The following is a 9040-nucleotide window of genomic DNA, read 5'->3' on the forward strand; positions in this document are numbered from 1 at the left end:
ATTGATTAACTGTGAGGAAGTCAAGCAGGCGACCGTTACGGAAGATCCGGGAACCTCCTCCAGGCTTTATTACACATTATTGCGGGCATTAATATTTGTAGTTAAGAGGGCATGGTTCATGGATTATGCTTCCCATAGCTCAACTAAAAATAGAGAGCTTCATTCTCATTGTAACACATTCTGAATTTGACTATCTCACAGGCATCGTAAACGCTTAGAAATTTCTTTAAAATCACTTGTTCTTCACAGTGTCCGTGTAGCTCAGTCAGGATCCCTGTCCAGAGAGTCAATCTTGCGACACCTTCAGGATCCATGCTACTTTACTCTTGATATAATTCAATTTTCTTCTTTAAGTTTATTTTACTAGTTCTTGATTGTTATCTTATCAATTTGGCCATATTGATCCGCGCTACAACAAATTTGATTACCAGTGACGAATTATTTGGTCACCTAAACATCATACTTCGTCATGAAAAACTTTTCGTGACGAAAAAAATTTCGTCAATCATTCGTCCCTAAACGTGGGTCGCTAAATGTATACAAAGACAATTTAGCGTTTCGTCGCTAAATAAGATTGTATTGACTACTTTTTTTTCCGTTCCCAAATGCATAGTATTTACGACGAACTCATTCGTCAAAAAAGTTTAAATTTTTTGTAGTTAATAGTGCGTTTTCGTCACTAAAAAGGTTATTATTGCCGACGAAATCACCTTGTCACTAACTTTTTAGTTTAAATAGTGACAACATCAATTGTCTCTGAAGTTATATCTATTTCGTAGTTGAATAAGTATAGTCTCGTCACTAAAGACAACCTTTTATGCAAAAAAAATCATTTCATCCCTAAATGTACAAACTAGTGACGACTTGTCTTTTACAAAAATGGCTTGCAAATTTGTAGTTGAAACATATCATGTCGTCGCTAAAACTATTGTTTTTACCGACAAAACAAAATTGTCACTGTAAATTGTAGTGATTAGTGACAAAAAAATTGTTGGAAATGCCTTTTTGCCAACAATATTATATTTTTGCTATATATGAATAATATTCTCCAATACAACTTTAGCAACTTACAAATAGTTATTACATACACAATTCACATTTCGTATTAAAATTTCACTAATGTTTATATAAATATATTTCCTAAGGTTAGTAATGGTACATAAAACTGATGTACTAAATATTTACTCACTTCCAAACACTAAATACTCCTAAAAATATGTTGCTACTTCAAAAAAAAAAACATAAAAGCTGCAGGCGTATAAAATATAGTAACCCAAAAAACAAATTTTCTTCCAATAACTTGTGTGTTAGATGAAACATATTGCCAGCCTGCAAAAGAAGATAAATAAAATTACATTTTAATAAAAGGAAGCTATAAAGTACACATGTAGATCAAAGTAGAAAACTCTGGGCACTAATGAATAATATAAAAACATCTATAACCAAGCTAAAGCTAAGAAGTCATCAAGTAAGACCATGCACCATGAAACATAGAAGAAGAGAGCTAATATTCACTATAAATATTGCATATTTTCACAAGATCATATTAGCTCTCTTTATTTTCTTTTACATTCTTTTCTCAAATGCAGAAGATACTTTTTATGTAAGATTTTAATGTTTCTAGTACAGTGATCTGTCTCCATTTTTAAAATAGGCTTCTTGATTCAACCATCTTTATAAGGCAAAAATCAAATATTTAGTTTAAATTTGGAAGTCATAGCACCTCTTGGTTCATTCAATGAGATACTCCTTTACCATGTGCTAAGTCATGAATTAATTGTAGCAGTATAGAAGCACTTCAAAAACATGATAGGAAATACACTTTCATCTTGAGCCAGTCCTCTTTCAAGTAACGGTACTCAACTTAAGCAAAAGGATACATTAGAAGTTAGAAGTACAGAGAACTAATTAAATTACAGTTGAAAACTATAGAACCAAAGAACACAACAACCTTTTAAAGACTCAAGATCAAGCAACTTTTCTGGTTGAACTTAGAATACAGAAAAAGTAAGTAAATTACAACTGAAAACTATTGAGGCAAAGAACAAGCACATCAACCTTTCAAAGGACCAAGATCAAGCAACTTTTCTTTTTGAACTCAGAAGATAATGAATGAAAATATTCTATGAACATGATAGTGAACAATGTAAATTGCCTCATCTACACCATTTGAAATTAGTCATAATGTAAGAAGCCTATACTGTTAAACATAAGTACAATAGAAAAACTTAATTTGTCGTAGAAGCCAGCGAAAAGGAAGTATATGGGAACGATGAAAAGGCAGACATAGTGAGAGTGAGAAGAGCTGATTACATTAAACAATATTATAAAGTTAAATCCATTAAATTTTGATGTATTCCTAATTACCTTAAATGGTTTAGAGCTGGAATTCTCACCAAGAATTTCTATTTAGCTTCATTAACCTCTGCGGGCATGTTCTGCGAGCTTTCCTCCTTTATAGCAAATTTCTTGAAATTATCGTGGAGCCTACTACGCCGATAGCAAATTTCTTGAAATGATCGTGGAGCCTAGTACGACAATAGCAAATTTCTTGAAATATCGATACAAATTATTAGTTGTTTAGAGGATAGCATCACAATTGTGTAGTGTGTCTGAAGTTGCAAGATATCCTGCACTCAAAACAAATGTAGTCAACAAAGGGTATGAAATAGATTTTAAGGCTGTGCTGCTTGCAACATTATTGCATAAGCAGGTTTCCTTTTCACTATCTCATTTCAAAATAAAATTAAGAAGTCAATTCAGCATAACCAGATATGACATCTTGAAACAGCATAGAAAGACATTTCACGCACTTACAAGTAAGAGTAAATGGCTGAAAACATCCCTCAACTATACCCCAAGCCGAAACTACATCTTTATACAATCATAAAAAATAAAAGGGCAGTCTGGCGCACTAAGCTCCCGCTATCCTTATACAATCATATTAAACAAAAAACATCCCAAACTATCCTATAAATAGCAGGTTACATCCTTCAGTTTTTTTTCTGTCAGAAAACTAACGGTTCCATAACGTGCACACTTGAATGAGTTATTAAATCAGTTTTAAACCCATATCGTTGACCTTGGTGCTTTACTCTAGTCTGCTGCTACTTAAGAAATCCCAATTGAATGTAATTCGTCGACGATCAAGGAAATGCGAAGAACCGATAAGGGATATGGGTTTAAAACCGATTTAACCGCAAGTAACAAAGTGTCAATTTATTTGCGACAATCTTAAACTCTGCTTGTTAACTCAAATTTAGTGCTGTTATATTTAATCGGTAGTACTATGAGCTACTTATGTGGTAACAAACATAATGATATGTATGTATTTCATGCCAATTTTTATATGCCAAAATGTATACTACAAATAAGTAGGATGTATGTGCAATAAGTATTGATTTAGAGATATTACTAGCCAGTTACAAATCATATTGGATCCTTTGTTGAAATTCCCAAATATCACCTTTCATCATGAATTCACCTCAGTCCTCTCATACGTCTTTGATCCTTTTAATTACTTTAACTTTGCCTCAGAGCTCTAATTGAAATTGAGTAAATAAATGCCATCATAGCACATCCTGTTGAGCCACTATCAGTAGAAATGATAGTTATCATATTAGACTATAACTCCAGTCCATAGTCACTCATACCAAATGAAAATTCCAGATCATCAAAGTTCACTATGCAATGTGATCAGTTCTTCTTTATAGTTTATACATGAAGTTCCGAAGTAAGAATCATGAATTTCAAATATGAAGAAAGAACTAACAAAATCATATACTTTGTAAATAGTTCAGATATTCAAATAAAATTACATTCAATTAGTCATTCCACTTTTATTTCCAGTTGAGTAATAACATAATTCTCATTCGAGTGAAACACATAATGAATGACTAAGTCTAAGTTAGTTGGACAATATGCCAGAAAAACAGCTATAACCATTCATTTTTATGCATGAACTTTCTAAGCTAGTTACAACCTTTCTCTACAACAGTTTCTAAAATTAGCGACGGTGAAAATTAGATTAATCACATTTGAACACTGACACTTACCAGGACTTGACAGTCTGGATGCTTCATCACATTAGGGATTCAGGTGCTTTACCGGTCTTTTGGTTAAATTCCAAAGCACCCCCTTGTAATGGCCTACCACTACATTTATATATAGATAGCCATTGTCATAACCTTTTAATATGCCCAAATATTTATTAAGTATATGTATATCAGTTTTGTAACAGATTTCAACTAAAAGACGATTTCAGAGGAGAAAGAATCTAACCTTTCTATATAATACATGCATCGAAATTGAACCCGACCATCCATCTTCACCTCCTTTGCCAAATGAACCATAACAAATCACGTTGGAACGTTTTACAACTGAATATCCATATTTCAGGGACCTTTTAGGTGTAAAAGAAATGAAAGACAATGCACAAATTAATTCTGCCAAAACCATATCCACATAACCATAACACTAACAATCAAAACAAAATCATGCTTTCTTCTACTCCAAAAGTTTGGAGTTTTGCAAATGAATTTCATATTTGAGGAACCTTCTAGGTGAAAAAAATCAAAGATAATGCGAGAATTCTGCTAAAATCAGTTCCAGAAAGCCATAACACCCAAAATTAAACTAATTATTTTCTGCTACAAAAAAAGTTGGAAGCTTGTATCAGAAGAAAGAACAGAAACAGAACAGATTCTGTGAAGGAGCCGCAAATTAAGAAAAAGAAGAAGAAGAATACCAGTAAACTAAATCAGAAGCGAGAACATACCACACTAGAAACGAAACTAGAAGATAACTCACCAAATTATGGGTAGAAGCAATGGAAGAACAAGAGCTCAATAAAGCGGTATAATGAAAAGAGAAGAAAACCTAATTGTAATGGAAACTAAAGAGCGCGAAAAGGATTTGGGAAAAGTGATTGAAAAGAAACCAACTTGCCGCCTTTTCTTTTGGGGAAACTTAAAAAATAGTATTTGACTACGTTTTAGGCCAACTCATCACCCAAGTTCTTGAGAAAATTAATTATTTCAAATTCTTTAATATTTTAACTCAATAATTTCTCCTATTAAGAAGAGCCGGTTGGGCTCACTTTCTCGTCGTCCGTCCCAATTTAATTTTTTTTTTAAATGTGGGCCCCATATATATTAAACAATAATTAATATTATAAAAAAAAATTATGGGCCCCATAATTCTAATATATATATATATATATATATATATATCCGTTCCAATTTAATAAAAAAAATGTGGGCTCCATATATATTAAACAACAACTAATATTAAAAAAATATTGCAAATTAATAATGTCCAAAAAAAAGTGCACCCCATATTAAAAAATTAAACAATATTCATATAATTTTCAAAGTATCTCATTAAGTCAATAATAATGGATTCATTGTCACATGCATATTCGTAGCAAACACTAATATAATAAAGTTTTAAATATGGAGCACAAACTATAATGTTATATTAATCGTGTTTTGAACATAGTATCCCATATTGACAAAATCAAGCAATATATATATAAAAAAAAAAAAAAAAGTGAATCCCATATTAAAAAAACAAACAATGTCAAAAAAAAATGCAGACTTTGTATTCATAGCAAACACTAATATAATAAAGTTTTAGATACGGAGCACAAATTACAATGTTATATCGATCGTGTTTTGAACATAGTATATATATATATGCATAAAAATAGTGCAAACTAATAATGTCCAAAAGGGTCGGCCCCATACTAAACAACACCAAGCAATATAAAAAAAAAACTATATAAAGCATGGGTTTAGACCCATGCTTCGTCGCCCGTTGTCCCTTAAAAAAAAGGGTGGGCCCCATACTAAATAACACCGAGCAATAAAAAAAAGGAAGAAAAAAAAGTGGAACTCATCATCTCCAAACTCATGGGAAAAAAAAGTGGACCCGATATTATCAAAATCAAGCAATATAAAAATAAAAATAAAAGTGAACCCCATATTAAAAGAAAATATAATGTTAAAAAAAAAGTGTTGGTTTTGTATTCGTAGCAAACACTAATATAATAAAGTTTTAAATATGGAGCACAAACTACAATGTTATATTAATCATATTTTGAACATAGTATATGCATATATATTATATGCATAAAAATAGTACAAACTAATAATGTCCAAAAAAAAAAGTGCACCCCATAAAGGGTGGACCTCATACTAAACAACATCAAGCAATATAAAAAAATAAAAAGTGGAACCCACCATCTCCAAACTCACTGTAAAAAAAAAAGTGGACCCCATATTAACAAAATCAAGCAATATCAAAAAAAAAAAGTGAACCCCATATTAAAAAAAATAATGTCAAAAAAAAAATGCAGACTTTGTATTCGTAGTAAACACTAATATACTAAAGTTTTAGATACGGAGTACAAACTACAATGTTATATTAATCGTGTTTGAACATAGTGTGTGTATATATATGTTATACCCCGTATTTTTGCATATTCGGAAAACTCGAAATAATTACGATTTGTGAGGAATAAGGTCATATGTGGATTTGAACTTATATATGTATGTTGTTCATGAAAAATATTGGTGTGGAAGTGTTGGAGAAGGCCAAGGGCAAAAAATTGGAATTTCAGAAATTTGTTTCGGGAATTACAAAACAAGAATTCTAGCCAATTGGGCTAAAAAAAAAAAAGGAAAATAAAGCCCAAAAATGGAAGGGTGGCCGGCCAACATGGCCTTGGCCCAAACCCATTAAGTTGTCATGTGCCAACCATGTGGCATACTAATTAAGGGGGGCATAACAATATATATATGTGTGTATCTCTAGAATTTTCAAGAAAAACAAAGACAAATCAAAAAAAAAAAAAAAAAAAGAGAAGGCCGTCGGCCATAGAGGAGAAGAGAAGAGAAAAGAAAAGAAAAAAAAAATTCTTAGCCTTCAATCTTGGTCCAAAAATTGTAATTCTCTCGTATTCATACCAAGTTCAAGATTCCCTATAAAGTGGTATAATTAGTTTGGCAAGAAGGTGATTTTGGCGGGAAGTGGAAATTTAAAGAAAAGGTATGAATTCTATATTTTATGTTATGGAATAAGTATATGTGTTATAATGATTAGAATTAGATGAGAATCATGGAAGTATGGTGTGTGTGTGCATGGTGTGTGTGTGTGTGTAAATGATGTGTTGGCCGTGAGCCATGTTGGTGTGGAGGAAAAATGGATTTAAGTTCATTTATTTGTTAGTTGTGCCGTTGTGACCTTTGTGATGCAAATAAAGGTTTAATGACTTGGATTGGCATTGGAAGTGCTTGCATGTAAGTATGAGAAATTATATTAATTTTACATGATTTTATATGAGTATGGAATTAAGGTTCTAAATGTGAAATATGATTGTTGTTAGTAAGCTTGGAGGGAAAATAATGTGATTTGGAAGTTTAGGTGAATTATGGTGTTGGTGGAAATTTTGTATATTTTTGTATATCTTGTGTATATATTGTAGAAATGATATGAAATGCTTCCAAATGACGTTGTAATGATCTTGATTAGTAGTGAATATGAAAATATTGAGGTTGGGTTGGAAATGTGAGTTATTACACTATGTTGGAAAGAGGACTAGTTATGCCTTATTGTGTTTTGTAGTTGTTGTTGGTATTGTTGTTGGATTGGTTGTTGCTATTCTGAGTTGAGTTGTACTCTCGGGGTGTCGCATTTATAGGGGAAGTGCTGCCGAAATTTCGGTAGGCAAATATGTGCTTAAGTTTGGAGTCTTAAGGTTTGAATTTGACAATTGGTAAACATGACCATTTGTAGATTTTGGACGAAATTGGAAGTGAAGCCAAGCGAGCATAAGGCGCAATTGAGGTATGTAAAGTTTCTCCCTTCATTCTTAGGCATGTTCTAAACGTAATAGGCTCGATCGCGAGCCTTAGATATGACTCAGTCTCTCAAAATCCGAGATTGAAAGTGGCCTCATTTCATTCAGTAAGATTGAATTAGTTTCCTTACAAATTGTCGTCAAAATGACTTATGTGTATGAAACCTTCCCAATTGAAGTCGAATGGTTCCAAAACTCTCATAAATGACTCTATAAGGTCTATGATTCATAACTTGAGTTCACCACCTCGATTGACCCGAGGTGGGCCCGCAAATTCCGAGACCTCATACTATTGCTTTATTTGTCTTATATCTATACAGTGCTTAAAAGAAACTTTGGATTATTGTTCCGTTTATCAAATAATAAATGTGAAGAATCTGTATTATACTTTGATACATGCTATGATTCTAGAAACATGATTTGATATGATGAATCGTGTCATCCCCAAAAAGGGCATACATGTACACTATGACTAACGTCCGATCCCTTTGAAATGATTTGTTACTTGAAATGTTCTAATGGTTAAAAAAAAAAAAAAAAAAAAGACCGTCCTAACTATTCCCTTACACTTTATGGTGTATTTGTGGTGTACGAACAATCTCAGAAGTTCTGCCTTGACATAATCCGTCGCAAGTTACGAAAAGCACATCCTATGACTTATTGTTTGGGTTGTCTATTGAGTCTGGATTTATATGCATATGTTTCTGCACTACTCTGTTCGTGCAAGTTATAGTATGTCTTTTCACTGAGCCCGGGACAGGACATGATCTCGTGCGCACTCCTCTGCATTACTCACCGAGTCCCTCGTACTTGCGGGCCGGGACACGTTATTTATATATGTTTATGATATGATGATACGGGGATGGCGGCCAGGATGGCACATGATGATTATCCACCGAGACCCGCAGTAGAGGGCCGGGACACGTTATGTATACCCAGTACATGATTCTGACATGCATGATTTCATCACCGAGTCCCTTAATAAAGGGCCCGGACACGCTATTTGCATATATGATATATGATTTTGTTATACATGATTTCATCCACCGAGTCCCTTATCAGAGGGCCGGGACACGTTATATGTGTTTATATGATTTGGCATGCATCATCTATGCTTTGACATTACTTTTCTGAGGTCTCGGATAGGTACTCACCTTTTGTACTTCGGACTCTGACTAT

At 33.0% G+C, this 9040-nt stretch overlaps 1 long non-coding RNA gene across 4 annotated transcripts; it reads right to left on the bottom strand.

The window, feature by feature from the left end:
- Window positions 1–1077: 1077 nt before the first annotated feature.
- LOC132619003 (uncharacterized) lies at window positions 1078–4965 on the bottom strand. Of its 4 annotated transcripts, none has more exons than XR_009574456.1 (5): window positions 4810–4965; window positions 4282–4402; window positions 4056–4154; window positions 2368–2630; window positions 1078–1329 (listed from the first exon to the last, which is right to left on the bottom strand). It is a non-coding gene; the product is annotated as an uncharacterized LOC132619003 (long non-coding RNA). The 4 variants fall into 4 exon arrangements; XR_009574458.1 differs by having other exon boundaries at window positions 4778–4923; XR_009574457.1 differs by lacking the exon at window positions 4810–4965 and having other exon boundaries at window positions 2397–2630; window positions 4282–4803.
- Window positions 4966–9040: the final 4075 nt, after the last annotated feature.

Source organism: Lycium barbarum, chromosome 11 (genome assembly GCF_019175385.1).
Source record: "Lycium barbarum isolate Lr01 chromosome 11, ASM1917538v2, whole genome shotgun sequence".
NCBI lineage: Eukaryota > Viridiplantae > Streptophyta > Magnoliopsida > Solanales > Solanaceae > Lycium > Lycium barbarum.